The 16,178-nt window shown below is 34.8% G+C and overlaps 1 protein-coding gene across 1 annotated transcript in view; it reads right to left on the minus strand.

Moving 5' to 3' along the window:
- The window catches only part of LOC129749530 (calcium homeostasis endoplasmic reticulum protein-like), a 32,272-nt gene that overhangs the window by 15,387 nt on the left and 707 nt on the right, over nucleotides 1–16,178 (minus strand). The window lies entirely within an intron of this gene.

Raw genomic sequence — 16,178 nt, forward strand, 5'->3', positions numbered from 1 at the left:
CTCTCTCGCGTCAGTGAGCGTAGAGATTTTTCCTCCGCTCTTTCGTTAAATCCAAATCTTGTATATAATTATCTTGGATCAAATCAGGTCTGTTCAAATGCTTAAGAGTTTCGATAAAAGAAATAGGTTTGTTCTTTTCTTTTCATTGTATTATTCCCTACAGGAGGATATTTTTCATTTAAAGTAGACTGAAAAAATTGAGAACAACTTAATTTAATTTTCGAAAAATTGAAATAGGATCAGCGATTAAAAGTCAAACTAGGAGTTCATTACACCTTGAACCGACTCGTTAGCTAATCACAGTTGGCCATGTTCGAAGATAAGTTAAGGCACCGCGTTGTTACCCTCTATAAGTATTAAGACTCCCTTTGAAGAAACCGCCCAAAGCAAACAACCGTGGAACACCGTTTGATTGGCTGTGTAATTACGAAAGAAAAGGCCACCTCCAGATTATCTTGAACCTCTCTTTATGCATCCAATTAAAAGCATACCTACTTATTTGTTTATTGGCACTAAAGAATCAACAGCTAGGAAAGGTTCAACGGATTTTCACACCCACTCTTAAAGTTTCACATTCTTAAAATGGTTTGATATTTTTTTTGGAAATTTAATAAAGGCGGGTAGCATTTTCGATACCCTAATTGAAAGCACTTGGTAGAATTTTTTCCACGAATTTCAAACTTTTTCGAAAAAAAAAGCACAAAAAAGTCGTATTGTTCAAGCAAAACAAAACCTGTAAACGAACGGAATAAAACGGACAAATTGAATAATCACATCATACTTCCGAGAAGAAGAAGGAACATGGCGTAAAAAAACGTCTCCGAGTGATGTCTCGTGCCGATTTATTATTTAACACCATTGACGTAAACTTTTTGTAAAGCCGAACAGTACAATGGCCAAGAACTTGTTACTTTTTTGAGGCATTTCTCGGAAAGGATATGTGGTTAAAATAAGAACGCTGGCAAAGAAAACCATTGCATAGGAACAGTGGGATAATGTTAGCAGTTAACAGCATCCGCTGATATTTAATTTTTTTTTGGAGTAATGTTAACTAGTGGAGATTTTGATTAGAGAGAACATTGGTAAATTAAGGTTGCCAGATGTTTTTCAGCACTTATCCCGGCTATTTTATCTTGAAACATGGAAAAATGCGGGCATTTGATTTCAATATTTTTGACCAAAAATCCAGACAAATTTGGACAAAATCCAGGAATTATTCAACAAAAATAAAAAAAACTAAGTTGAAGAAAAAATTTCATCAAAATTAATCAGTAGATTTCAAATCGTGTTTTAGGCTTCCAAATAACCTTTCCCAATTATTTTTATGCAACTTGCTCAAAAAAATTTTTTGGAGGCATAAATAAAAAATTTTAACATTACAATATGTCTGAGAATGAGAATAAACCCGGAACAAAATCCGAGCTTTTTCAATAAAATCTAGCAACCGGGCCGGACCGGATTTTCGCCAAATTTTACATCAAATATCTGGACAAACCCAGATAAAACCTGACAACTTGGCAACCTTATGGCGGTCAGTCAAACACTAAATTTAACGGTATCTAGGAAACTTGCCAAATGTATAAAAGAGCGTAATAAGAATAAACAAACCTTTCAAAAAACCGACCTCTACGACGGATCTGATTAAATCTCTGAATTAAGATTTGTAAGAATAGTAAAATCGCGACAATGGCGTAGTTGGTAGAATGATTAAGCACAGAGAGCGAATATTGTCAAGCTGCTGCTACGAAAAATTTGTTTCCGATTCGGCCTCCTGTAGAAAGCCAGATCGGCACAGGAAGCGCACATTTTTAAGGCTGCTGCTACGAAAAAAATGTTTCTGGTTTGGCCTCTGGTAGAAAGGTGGATTGGCTCAGGAAGCGTAGATTTTTAACGCTGCTGCTGATCTTTTTGATTTGATCTACCGGTGGAAAAAGATGGATCGGCTTAGAAAACGCGGATTTTTAAAGCTACTGCTGAATGTTTGTTTTGATTTGGCCTTCCGATGGAAAAAGACGGATTGGCTTTGAAAGCGCGGATTTTCAAAATGCTGATTGTTTGTTTTGATTTGGCCTTCCGGTGGAAAATGATGGATCGACTTAGAATGCGTGGATTTTTAAAAGCTGCTTCTGAATGTATGTGTTGATTTGGCTTTCCTGTAGAAAAAGATGAATTGGCTCAGAAAGCGCAGAATTTTAAAGCTACTGCTGATTGTTTGTTTTGATTTGGCTTTCCGGTGGAAAGTGACGGATTGGATTAGGAAGCGCAGATTTTTAAAGCTGCTGCCGATCGTTTGTTTTGATTTGGCCTTCCGGTAAAAAAGACGGATTGGCTCAGGAAATGCAGATTTTTAAGGTTGCTGCCGATTGTTTGTAATGATTTGGCCTTCCGGTGGAAAAGATGAGTTGGCTCAGGAAGCGCAATAGTTTAACGCTGTTTATTTTAATTTGGCCTTCCGGTGGAAAAGGTGGATTGGCTCAGGAAGCGTAGATTTTTAAGGCTGCTGCAGATTGTTTGTTTAAATTTGGCCTTCCGGTGGAAAAAGACTGATTGACTCAGAAAGCACAGATTTTTCAGACTGCTGCTGGTTGTTTCTTTTGATTTGGCCTTCCGGTCGAAAAAGACGGATTGGTTTTCGAAGCGCTAATTTTAAGGCTGTTACTGCTGATTGTTTGTTATTAAGATTTACCCTTCCGATGGAAAAATACGACGCGCTTTGGAAGCGACGCTTTTAAGGCTGCTCCTGCTGATCTTTTGTTTTGATCTGGCTTCTGGTGGAAAAGACGGATTGGTTTAGGAAGCGCAGATTTTTGAGCCTGCAGCTGCTGGTTCTATGTTATGATTTGGCCATCTGGTGGAAAAAGACGGGATTGGCTTAGGAAGCGTAGATTTTAAGCCAGCTCTTGCTGATTGTTTGTTTTGATTTGGCCTTCCGGTGGACAAAGTCAGAATCGTCTTAAGGAGCGCAGAATTTCAAGACTGTTCCGATGGATAAAGACAGATTGAAAGTGCATTTTTGAAGCTGCTGCTGATTGTTTTGATCCTACCCGGGGTTTCTCGGTCGGGAATTCCCGGGAATTAGAAATATTCGGGAATTCCCGAATCCCGTGAAACGCTTAAAAAATCCCGGGAATTTTCGAAGCCAGTAAAATGTGTCAAATTGATACAAATTTACACGATCTCAATTGGGAAAATTAATCATATTTAGCAAAGAAAATGATAGTTCTACCATTGACCATATTGACTGGACACTCGATTTGGTTTGTTGGATAATTTTTTCAACAGTACGCAATATCGATTCCAGAGTGCGCATCGATCGATTTGAATAAATGTTATCCCAGATAGGAACTGCCACCCAACTTAAAAAGAAATAGGAAATTTCTACGATAAAACCGGGATAAACAGGTACATTTTTCCTACAGGGCATTTTTTGTCAAATTTTGCAGGTTTGCAATACCGACGGTAGGTGGTGTCAAAAAATTCGCCAGTCGAATTTTTGTTCTAAGTGTCATGTCAGTGTGATCAGTAGTAAACCTTGACGGCTTAATCTTAATTTTTTTTCCTCAAATCTGGTTAATACATTGAATTTGATGAAAAAATGTTTTTCCAACTCAAAAATTAGTGTAAAAGTGAAAAACGTCAAAGAATCTATAGAATCTAACAATTCCAATAATGAAACGCTACGGGAAGAATTTGAATGTTATATTTTGCAACACTTATCATTTAGAACTTTCGTTTGGGATACAGTTTACAGTAACAAAATCGTTAGGAAAGAAATGACAAATGGATAGTTATCAGAATATTTACGATATTTGATGAATAACCTGAAGTCTAGCTTTTTAATTTCTATCGATAGTGAGAAATCTTTCTTAATTATTTCAATTTTTTGCAACTAGAATCAGACCAGTTTGTCGGTCCAAGTACTTTGTTTTGGGTCTTTTGTTTGTTTGTTGAATTTTTGCGACATTAAAAAAGTTTGCAAAGTTTTGCAATACTAGGTACTACCTAAAATTAAAAAAAAAACCATATTGATAAGAATTCGTACGCAGTAGAGGGTTAAGATCTTCAATTTTTCCCGGCATCCCGGGAATTCCCGGGAAAAGGACCGTTAGATTTCCGATTCCCGGGAACGCTAATATGGGCGGGAAATGGACACTCTATTTGGAAGCGCAGATTTTCAATGCTGTTGCTGCTTAATATTTGTTTTGGTTGGCTTTCCGGTGGAAAAGACGGATTTTTAACACTGTTACTGCTGAATGTGTGTTGTTAAGATTTGGCTTTCCGATGGAAAAATACGCTGCGCCTTGGAAGTGCCGATTCTTAAGGCTGCTTCTGCTGATCGTTTGTATTGATCTGGCCTTCTGGTGAAAAAAATACGGAATGGCTTAAAAGCGCAGATTTTTGAGACTGCTGCTGCTGATTCTTTGTTAAGATTTGGCCTTCCGGTGAAAAAAAAAAGAAGGGATTGGCTGGGAAGCGCAGATTTTAAGCCAGCTTCTGTTTATTGTTTGTGTTGATTTGGTCTTCTGATAAAGGCGGATTGAAAGTGCATTTTTAAAGCTGCTGCTGATTGTTTGTGGAAAATACAGATTGGTTTTGGAAGCGCTTATTGTTAAGGCTATTGCTGCTGAATGTTTGTTTAGATTTGGCTTTCCGGTAGAAAAAGATGGATTGGCCACAGACAAACAGACAGGACACTTTGAAGAAAATTCATATGAATTTTCGCAAGAAACTACACTGCCACCTATCGTCGGTATTGCCTACCAATCAGCTATGTTTAATAAAAACTGATCCAGGTAGCCAATGGTATTGTGCTGTTATCATAAAATGTAAACAAATAAATTTTCCATTTCTGCTTTGCAATTTGCTTGTTTGAAGCATGATCAACACAGTTTAAATAAAAACAAGAAATCTGACAATTATTTTAAAGAAAATAGTCAAAATGACCCTTATTACCGTTCAGGAGTGTCCTGGGATTAGGAAGTTTCCTGGTTGGGACCGAAGGTGAGCAGCATAGTGGATTGTTATTATTACTGCTTCAATGCATCGTAATTTGAAATTTATCTCACAATTTTGAATTTCAGATGGATTAATTGGAAAATTCACAAACTGAACGGTTTACCAACATCATTTTTCGTAATCCTGTAAGAATATTTCCAAGAAAGCTCGGAGCTCGGAAACACAACAGAAACTGGCGGTTAATAAATATTTATTTTGGTGGAATCAATTATAACTGTGATGCTCGTCAGCGACTAGTCCGTCGGAAGTGGAGAGTTTCCGAAACTCAAAATACATTCAGAAACGCTACGGATGTGAATCAGCGCCACAATTCAAAATTCAATTGAAAATAAAATGTTGTAGCCTCGTGAAAAAAGTGCATAAAATTTACCTTGTTCTTATTTGAGGTCTTTTGAAAAACCAATTTTAAAACGTTTACTAATTGACATGTTGTGATTTTTTTTTAAAACGGTCTGTTTATTTTATTCTAAAACAAGCCAAAAAAGCAATTTGCATGAACATAAAAAGGGCATCAGGACAGGTTGAACGTGATTCGAGTATCTCCTACGTTGTGCTCGTTCTGTTCACATACGGGTGATCATGATCAAGAAACAAATAATTTCTAGGTCCTAACTAACATGCACAATATGTGTAATGCTTCCTTTAATTTTCCGTGCCAATCTCCCATAGTCATACTCAAAGAATCAATTTCTTGAAGTTTTCTGAAAGAATTTATAAAAGTTATTAGAATTTGCGGATTTAAATACTGCCAATATTTTCTGCATACGAAAGAAAAAAAGTGACTTCTGATTCCTTTAAATAAATTATGCGTTTCATAATTGATCTCAGGTAATTTTCCGTTCAATACAGGCTCTTTCGAGGCACCCAATACCGCCATCCGGATTCACAAAACTCTTTTTGATTCATGTCTATTTTTCAAATAGAGTTGCGTATTGAAGTGGTTTCGGATCTTAAAAGTAAACAAACAAAATCACAAGGGCTACCATGATGCAAAATTTAGAATTCTCCAAAAGTGAGGCAGAGCTATCTGGTGGCGACATTGCTTACCTTCGGAGCTTGGTGATTACAGTTTTGCGAAGAATGAAAAAAGAGTGTCCCGTCTGTTTGTCTGTGGATTGGCTTAGGAAGCGCAGGTTTTTAAGGCTGCTGCTGATTGTTTGTTTTGATTTGGCCTTCCGGTGGAAAAGGACGGATTGGCTTATAAAGCGAGGATTTTTAAAGCTGCTGCTGCTAATTGGTTTGATTTGGCCTTCCGGTGGAAAAAGAGGGATTGGCTTAGGAAGCGCAGATTTTTTAGGCTGCTGCTGATTGTTTGTTTTGATTCGGCCTTTCTTTGGAAAAAGACAGATCGGCTTTAGAAGGTAAGATTTTTAGGGCTGTTTCTACTGAATGTTTGTTTTAATTTGGCTTTCCGATAGAAAGACGGATTGGCACAGGAAACGCTGCTGATTGTTTGTTTTAATTTGGACTTCCGGTGGAAAAAGACGGATTGGCATAGGAAGCGCAGATTTTTAACACTCCTGCTGATTGTTTGTTTTGATTTGGCCTTCCAGTGAAAAAGATGGATTGGCTCAGGAAGCGCAGATTTTTAAGGCTATTGCTGCTTTCCAAATTTTGTCATATTTGAAATTCAATGGGTTAAAGGATCGACCAAAGAGTAATTGCCAATATTCCACTGTGTTTCCTGAAAAATCTTATTGGTCGTGCGGACGCAAGGCATACAAAAAAAATCATGTGTGCGTCGGAGGACGGAACAACTAGTTTTTGTTCCTCAGAAAACTACGTACCAACTGCGACTTGTTTGGTCGTTTAATTGCCGCCATCCGGCATGTAGCCCCGTCGTGTTGTCATCTTTCGCCTCTCGTTTCTGCGTGGTGCGGGACCTTTTTTTTTGGCGTCCATTCGTTTATTCCGCCAGAAGACATGTGCGGTTTCTTGAGGAAAAGATTCAAAATTTGTGATAAGAAACACCATCCGGCATCATTGACGAGATACACGCCGCGGCGCTTATGCTGTGGATCTTCTTCATACACGAACGGATTGAATGTGCCGCGTGTGCCGTTGGCAAAAAACATCAATTTGCTGCAAAAGCGCATTTTTTATGGGAAGGATGCCTTGGGCGAGTCAAGAGATTTTGCTTTGAGTTTGAAGAGTTGTGCCTGAATACCTAAACAACACACTCATGGTTAAGATCGCTTAATCGGGAAGCAATTACAATGGCGAAACCTTACAAATCGCGCTATCTCAGCAGGCAACGACTACGACGCGATCAAAGGCATTTGATAAATGGGAACACAAGTGGTTTTGCGAAAAACTAGTAGCCATTTGTGGATAAAGTCGTTCCCTTGGAATCACAGCAGGGTTGCTGTGATCGAGCCCGAATTAGGCTCATTTGCATAACGTTAGTTCGGATTAATTTATTACCAATTTGATAAGCTCAGAGAGACCATAATACGCTGGAAAGATTAATATGCAAAAAACATATCATCACATTTTGACGCGCCCTTCGGCTGTAAAATTTCCTAGTCCTAATCTAGCCTCCACGGGCATTTGTCCAATCCGATAATAGATTTATAAATAAAACCCATTTATAGCCATTCCGTCAACTTTAAGGAGAGTCAAGAAGGGGTGGTGACAAAGCGTTTATGGGAATTAAACGCACCATGGAGTCGGTTTATTTTTTTTTTCCAAAATGACTGGAACACGACCGACTAACCAAACCTATCGTAAATTCTCCAACATTATCCGCGTCGCTCAAGTGCCACGCTGGGATCACATCCTCATGAGTTTTGTTCGGCGAGAGATAGTTCATTTTAATGATTCGATTTTTTGATGATCGGAATGTGACAGTTAAGCAACGGTGCGTTTAGAGATTGGTGAGAGGGAACATATTGATATGGGATCTTTGTTTACGACTTACTGTTACTAGGTAAATTACTATTAATTTTAACGCAGAACTATAAGAATACTGTCTGCCATATTTGTGAGGTTATATTTTAAAGGTTTATTTTAAAAAAAGTACGATCCGAGAGTTTTGCTCAATCTCATAATCATAATCTCAGTGTCTTGAGTCCAGTTTTAAGAGCACAGACTAGAGTTCAAATTCCAGAATCCAGAGTAAAGATTTCAGAGTCCTGAGCCCAGAGTTCTGAGACCAGAGTCAAAATCCAGAAATCAGAATCTTGAGTCCAGAGTCAAAATTTTCGACCTTACAGTCCAGAGTCCACATCCAGAGTCCAGAGTCCCGAGTCCAGAGTCCCGAGTCCCGAGTCCCGAGTCCCGAGTCCAGAGTCTTGAGTCCCGAGTCCAGAGTCCAGAGTCCAGAGTCCAGAGTCCAGAGTCCAGAGTCCAGAGTCCAGAGTCCAGAGTCCAGAGCCCAGAGTCCAGAGTCCAGAGTCTAGAGTCCAGAGTCCAGAGTACAGAGTCCAGAGCCCAGAGCCCAGAGTCCAGAGCCCAGAGCCCTAAGTCCAGAGCCCAGAGTCCAGAGCCCAGAGTTTAGAGCCCAGAGTCCAGAGCCCAGAGAACCGATTTCAGTGTCCAGAGTCCAGAGTCCAGAGTCCAGAGTCCAAAGTCCAGAGTCCAGAGTCCAGAGTCCAGAGTCCAGAGTCCAGAGTCCAGAGTCCAGAGTCCGGAGTCCAGAGTCCAGAGTCCAGAGTCCAGAGTCCAGAGTCCAGAGTCCAGAGTCCAGAGTCCAGAGTCCAGAACCCAGAGTCCAGAGTCCAGAGTCCAGAGTCCAGAGTCCAGAGTCCAGAGTCCAGAGTCCAAAGTCCAGAGTCCAGAGTCCAGAGTCCAGATTCCAGAGTCCAGAGTTCAGAGTCCAGAGTCCAGAGTACAGAGTACAGAGTTCAGAGTCCAGAGTCCATAGTCCAGAATCCAGAGTGTAGAGTCTAGAGTCCAAAGCCCAGAGTCTAGATTCCAGAGTCCAGATTCCCAAATCTAGAGTTCAGAATCCAGAGTCCAGAGTCCAGAGTCCAGAGTCCAGAGGTCAGAGTCCAGAGTCCAAAGTCCAGAGTCCAAAGTTCACAGTCCACAGTCTAAAGTCCAGAGTCTAAAGTCCAAAGTCCAGAATCCAGAGTTCAGAGTCTAGAGTTCAGAGTTCAGAGTCCGGTGTCCAGTCTCCAGAGTCCAGAGTACACAGTCAAGTGCCCAGAGCCCAGAGTCTACAGTCCAAAGCCCAGAGCCTAGAGTCCACAGCCCAAAGCCCAGAGCCCAGAGTCCAGAGACCATAGCCATAAGACCAGAGCCAAGAGCTCAGAGTCCAGAGTCCAGAATCCAGAGTCTAGAGTCCAAAGTCCAGAGTCAATATTCCCGAATCTAGAGTACAGAGTTCAGAGTCCAGAGCCATGAGACCAGAGTCCAGAGTCCAGAGTTCTGAATCCAGAGTCTAGAGTCTAGAGTCCAAGCCCAGAGTCCAGATTCCAGAGTCCAGATTCCCGAACCTAGAGTTCAGAGTTCAGAATCCAGAGTCCAGAGTCCAGAGTTTAGATTTCGGAGTTCAGAGTCTAGAGTCTAGAGTCCAGAGTTCAGAGTCCAGAGTTCAGAGTCCAGAGTCCAGTGTCCAGTCCCCAGAGTCCAGAGTCCAAAGTTAAGAGCCCAGAGCCCAGATTCCACAGTCCAGAGCCCAGAGACCATAGCCATGAGACCAGAGCCAAGAGTCCAGAATCCAGAGTCCAGAGTCTAGAGCCAGGAGTCTAGAGTCCAGTGTCCGGAGATTAGAGCTTAGAAGTCAAGAGTCCTGAGTCCTAAGTCCAAGGTCCAATTTGGATAGTTCTGTCCTAAGTACAGAGTCAAGAGTCCAAAATCCAGAGTCCAGAGTCCAGAGTCTAGAGTCCAGAGTCCAGAGTCTAGAGTCCAGAGTCCAAACTTCAGAGTCCAGAGTCTAGAGTCCAGAGTCTAGAGTCCAAAGTCCAAAGTCCAGAATCCAGAGTCTAGAGTCTGGAGTCCAATATCCAGAGTCCAGATTCCAGAATCCAGATTCCCGAATCAAGAGTTCAGAGTTCAGAATCCAGAGTCCAGAGACCAGAGCCATGAGACCAGAGTCCAGAGTCCAGAATCCAGAGCCCAGAGTCCAGAGCCCAGAATCCAGAGCCCAGAGATTTGGAAGTCATAAGTCCAAGATTCTGCTCTCTGCGTTCTGAGACTCTTTAAAAAAAACTAACTTCTGAAAAGTAGCCGAATCGACAGCAAAGTTGCTTTAAATCAGTTGCTTCAGTTTAGTTGATCCCTCGAGTGAATCCAGTCAGATAAATTGATGCATTGATGCAGCCATAAAAGCTGAAATATGATTTCGAAATTGGCGAACAAACGCAAAATTGCAACTTCCTGCCATGTGCACACGTCCATGTAGGTGCAAGTGGATGGTGGCGGAACAAAACGAACGATGAACACAGTCTTTTTTTTGCGCCAGATCAAACAACCGCCCAAGAGCCAAGGCGAAAGTGGATCTTGATTAAATTATGTCAAACAGACGTCTTCAATTTATCCATCAAATCCTCCGACGATGGCTTGGTTGCTTGCTTTCGCTTTGAGACCGTATTATGTTTCACAACAGTCACAGCCTTTCGTCGTTTGCCGTCTTATTATGATCCAACTAGAGTAGAGAAAGAGCCTGCTTTGATAAAGTCCCACATTCACTGCAAAATCTTCATCGGTTACATACAGAGGGTAACGCATGGATGGGTCGATATGCAAAAAAGCTCCTCTCCTCGACATCACCATCAAAGTGGGTGAAGGGAAAATTTTGTCCACAGACAGAGTCAGTGATTACTTTGATATGAGTTATGGTTTCGGATAACTCTTGTTGATTTGAGTTAAACCGACGAAGTGTGCCAGTGAATTTGCTTCAATTGAAGAGTCCTCACTCAAACGCGATTTGTGCTTTCTACTCAATTTTGATGGATTTGCATTCATTGGACCTTTTGACAATTTTGACACTTTTGATAATTTTGACAATTTGGACCATTTTAACAATTCTGATAATTTGGAAAATTTTTAAAATTTCTGACAATTTTTACAATTTTGTCAATTTTGACAATTTTGACAATTTTGACAATTTTGACAATTTTGACATTTTTGACAATTTTGACAATTTTAACAATTTTGACAATTTTGACAATTTTGACAATTTTGACAATTTTGACAATTTTGACAATTTTGACAATTTTGACAATTTTGACAATTTTGACAATTTTGACAATTTTGACAATTTTGACAATTTTGACAATTTTGATAATTTTGACCATTTTGACAATTTTGACAATTTTGACAATTTTGACAATTTTGACAATTTTGACAATTTTGACAATTTTGACAATTTTGACAATTTTGACAATTTTGACAATTTTGACAATTTTGACAATTTTGACAATTTTGACAATTTTGACAATTTTGACAATTTTGACAATTTTGACAATTTTGACAATTTTGACAATTTTGACAATTTTGACAATTTTGACAATTTTGACAATTTTGACAATTTTGACAATTTTGACAATTTTGACAATTTTGACAATTTTGACAATTTTGACAATTTTGACAATTTTGACAATTTTGACAATTTTGACAAGTTTGACAATTTTGACAATTTTGACAATTTTGACAATTTTGACAATTTTGACAATTTGACAATTTTGACAATTTTGAAAATTTTGACAATTTTGAAAATTTCGCCAATTTTGACAATTTCGTAATTTTTGTTATTTTTGTGATTTTTTAATTTTTGTAATTTTTGTCATTCTTGTCATTTTTGTCATTTTGGTCATTTTTGTCATTTTTGTCATTTTTGTCATTTTTGTCATTTTTGTCATTTTTGTCATTTTTGTCATTTTTGTCATTTTTGTCATTTTTGTCATTTTTGTCATTTTTGTCATTTTTGTCATTTTTGTCATTTTTGTCATTTTTGTCATTTTTGTCATTTTTGTCATTTTTGTCATTTTTGTCATTTTTGTCATTTTTGTCATTTTTGTCATTTTTGTCATTTTTGTCATTTTTGTCATTTTTGTCATTTTTGTCATTTTTGTCATTTTTGTCATTTTTGTCATTTTTGTCATTTTTGTCATTTTTGTCATTTTTGTCATTTTTGTCATTTTTGTCATTTTTGTCATTTTTGTCATTTTTGTCATTTTTGTCATTTTTGTCATTTTTGTCATTTTTGTCATTTTTGTCATTTTTGTCATTTTTGTCATTTTTGTCATTTTTGTCATTTTTGTCATTTTTGTCATTTTTGTCATTTTTGTCATTTTTGTCATTTTTGTCATTTTTGTCATTTTTGTCATTTTTGTCATTTTTGTCATTTTTGTCATTATTGTCATTTTTGCCATTTTTGTCATTTTTGTCATTTTTGTCATTTTTGTCATTTTTGTCATTTTTGTCATTTTTGTCATTTTTGTCATTTTTGTCATTTTTGTCATTTTTGTCATTCTTGTCATTTTTGTCATTTTTGTCATTTTTGTCATTTTTGTCATTTTTGTCATTTTTGTCATTTTTGTCATTTTTGTCATTTTTGTCATTTTTGTCATTTTTGTCATTTTTGTCATTTTTGTCATTTTTGTCATTTTTGTCATTTTTGTCATTTTTGTCATTTTTGTCATTTTTGTCATTTTTGTCATTTTTGTCATTTTTGTCATTTTTGTCATTTTTGTCATTTTTGTCATTTTTGTCATTTTTGTCATTTTTGTCATTTTTGTCATTTTTGTCATTTTTGTCATTTTTGTCATTTTTGTCATTTTTGTCATTTTTGTCATTTTTGTCATTTTTGTCATTTTTGTCATTTTTGTCATTTTTGTCATTTTTGTCATTTTTGTCATTTTTGTCATTTTTGTCATTTTTGTCATTTTTGTCATTTTTGTCATTTTTGTCATTTTTGTCATTTTTGTCATTTTTGTCATTTTTGTCATTTTTGTCATTTTTGTCATTTTTGTCATTTTTGTCATTTTTGTCATTTTTGTCAGTTTTGTCATTTTTTTCATTTTTGTCATTTTTGTCATTTTTGTCATTTTTTTCATTTTTGTCATTTTTGTCATTTTTGTCATTTTTGTCATTTTGGTCATTTTTGTCATTTTTGTCATTTTTTGTCATTTTTGTCATTTTTGTCATTTTTGTCATTTTTGTCATTTTTGTCATTTTTGTCATTTTTGTCATTTTTGTCATTTTTGTCATTTTTGTCATTTTTGTCATTTTTGTCATTTTTGTCATTTTTGTCATTTTTGTCATTTTTGTCATTTTTGTCATTTTTGTCATTTTTGTCATTTTTGTCATTTTTGTCATTTTTGTCATTTTTGTCATTTTTGTCATTTTTGTCATTTTTGTCATTTTTGTCATTTTTGTCATTTTTGTCATTTTTGTCATTTTTGTCATTTTTGTCATTTTTGTCATTTTTGTCATTTTTGTCATTTTTGTCATTTTTGTCATTTTTGTCATTTTTGTCATTTTTGTCATTTTTGTCATTTTTGTCATTTTTTTAATTTTTGTCATTTTTGTCATTTTTGTCATTTTTGTCATTTTTGTCATTTTTGTCATTTTTGTCATTTTTGTCATTTTTGTCATTTTTGTCCTTTTTGTCCTTTTTGTCATTTTTGTCATTTTTGTCATTTTTGTCATTTTTGGCATTTTTGTCATTTTTGTCATTTTTGTCATTTTTGTCATTTTTGTCATTTTTGTCATTTTTGTCATTTTTGTCATTTTTGTCATTTTTGTCATTTTTGTCATTTTTGTCATTTTTGTCATTTTTGTCATTTTTGTCATTTTTGTCATTTTTGTCATTTTTGTCATTTTTGTCATTTTTGTCATTTTTGTCATTTTTGTCATTTTTGTCATTTTTGTCATTTTTGTCATTTTTGTCATTTTTGTCATTTTTGTCATTTTTGTCATTTTTGTCATTTTTGTCATTTTTGTCATTTTTGTCATTTTTGTCATTTTTGTCATTTTTGTCATTTTTGTCATTTTTGTCATTTTTGTCATTTTTGTCATTTTTGTCATTTTTGTCATTTTTGTCATTTTTGTCATTTTTGTCATTTTTGTCATTTTTGTCATTTTTGTCATTTTTGTCATTTTTGTCATTTTTGTCATTTTTGTCATTTTTGTCATTTTTGTCATTTTTGTCATTTTTGTCATTTTTGTCATTTTTGTCATTTTTGTCATTTTTGTCATTTTTGTCATTTTTGTAATTTTTGTAATTTTTGTAATTTTTGTAATTTTTGTAATTTTTGTAATTTTTGTCATTTTTGTCATTTTTGTCATTTTTGTCATTTTTGTCATTTTTGTCATTTTTGTCATTTTTGTCATTTTTGTCATTTTTGTCATTTTTGTCATTTTTGTCATTTTTGTCATTTTTGTCATTTTTGTCATTTTTGTCATTTTTGTCATTTTTGTCATTTTTGTCATTTTTGTCATTTTTGTCATTTTTGTCATTTTTGTCATTTTTGTCATTTTTGTCATTTTTGTCATTTTTGTCATTTTTGTCATTTTTGTCATTATTGTCATTTTTGTCATTTTTGTCATTTTTGTCATTTTTGTCATTTTTGTCATTTTTGTCATTTTTGTCATTTTTGTCATTTTTGTCATTTTTGTCATTTTTGTCATTTTTGTCATTTTTGTCATTTTTGTCATTTTTGTCATTTTTGTCATTTTTGTCATTTTTGTCATTTTTGTCATTTTTGTCATTTTTGTCATTTTTGTCATTTTTGTCATTTTTGTCATTTTTGTCATTTTTGTCATTTTTGTCATTTTTGTCATTTTTGTCATTTTTGTCATTTTTGTCATTTTTGTCATTTTTGTCATTTTTGTCATTTTTGTCATTTTTGTCATTTTTGTCATTTTTGTCATTTTTGTCATTTTTGTCATTTTTGTCATTTTTGTCATTTTTGTCATTTTTGTCATTTTTGTCATTTTTGTCATTTTTGTCATTTTTGTCATTTTTGTCATTTTTGTCATTTGTGTCATTTTTGTCATTTTTGTCACTTTTTGTCATTTTTGTCTTTTTTGTCTTTTTTGTCATTTTTGTCATTTTTGTCATTTTTGTCATTTTTGTCATTTTTGTCATTTTTGTCATTTTTGTCATTTTTGTCATTTTTGTCATTTTTGTCATTTTTGTCATTTTTGTCATTTTTGTCATTTTTGTCATTTTTGTCATTTTTGTCATTTTTGTCATTTTTGTCATTTTTGTCATTTTTGTCATTTTTGTCATTTTTGTCATTTTTGTCATTTTTGTCATTTTTGTCATTTTTGTCATTTTTGTCATTTTTGTCATTTTTGTCATTTTTGTCATTTTTGTCATTTTTGTCATTTTTGTCCTTTTTGTCCTTTTTGTCATTTTTGTCATTTTTGTCATTTTTGTCATTTTTGTCATTTTTGTCATTTTTGTCATTTTTGTCATTTTTGTCATTTTTGTCATTTTTGTCATTTTTGTCATTTTTGTCATTTTTGTCATTTTTGTCATTTTTGTCATTTTTGTCATTTTTGTCATTTTTGTCATTTTTGTCATTTTTGTCATTTTTGTCATTTTTGTCATTTTTGTCATTTTTGTCATTTTTGTCATTTTTGTCATTTTTGTCATTTTTGTCATTTTTGTCATTTTTGTCATTTTTGTAATTTTTGTAATTTTTGTAATTTTTGTAATTTTTGTCATTTTTGTCATTTTTGTCATTTTTGTCATTTTTGTCATTTTTGTCATTTTTGTCATTTTTGTCATTTTTGTCATTTTTGTCATTTTTGTCATTTTTGTCATTTTTGTCATTTTTGTCATTTTTGTCATTTTTGTCATTTTTGTCATTTTTGTCATTTTTGTCATTTTTGTCATTTTTGTCATTTTTGTCATTTTTGTCATTTTTGTCATTTTTGTCATTTTTGTCATTTTTGTCATTTTTGTCATTATTGTCATTTTTGTCATTTTTGTCATTTTTGTCATTTTTGTCATTTTTGTCATTTTTGTCATTTTTGTCATTTTTGTCATTTTTGTCATTTTTGTCATTTTTGTCATTTTTGTCATTTTTGTCATTTTTGTCATTTTTGTCATTTTTGTCATTTTTGTCATTTTTGTCATTTTTGTCATTTTTGTCATTTTTGTCATTTTTGTCATTTTTGTCATTTTTGTCATTTTTGTCATTTTTGTCATTTTTGTCATTTTTATCATTTTTGTCATTTTTGTCATTTTTGTCATTTTTGTC

The sequence above is a fragment of the Uranotaenia lowii genome, chromosome 2, assembly GCF_029784155.1.
Source record: "Uranotaenia lowii strain MFRU-FL chromosome 2, ASM2978415v1, whole genome shotgun sequence".
In the NCBI taxonomy this organism is placed as follows: domain Eukaryota; kingdom Metazoa; phylum Arthropoda; class Insecta; order Diptera; family Culicidae; genus Uranotaenia; species Uranotaenia lowii.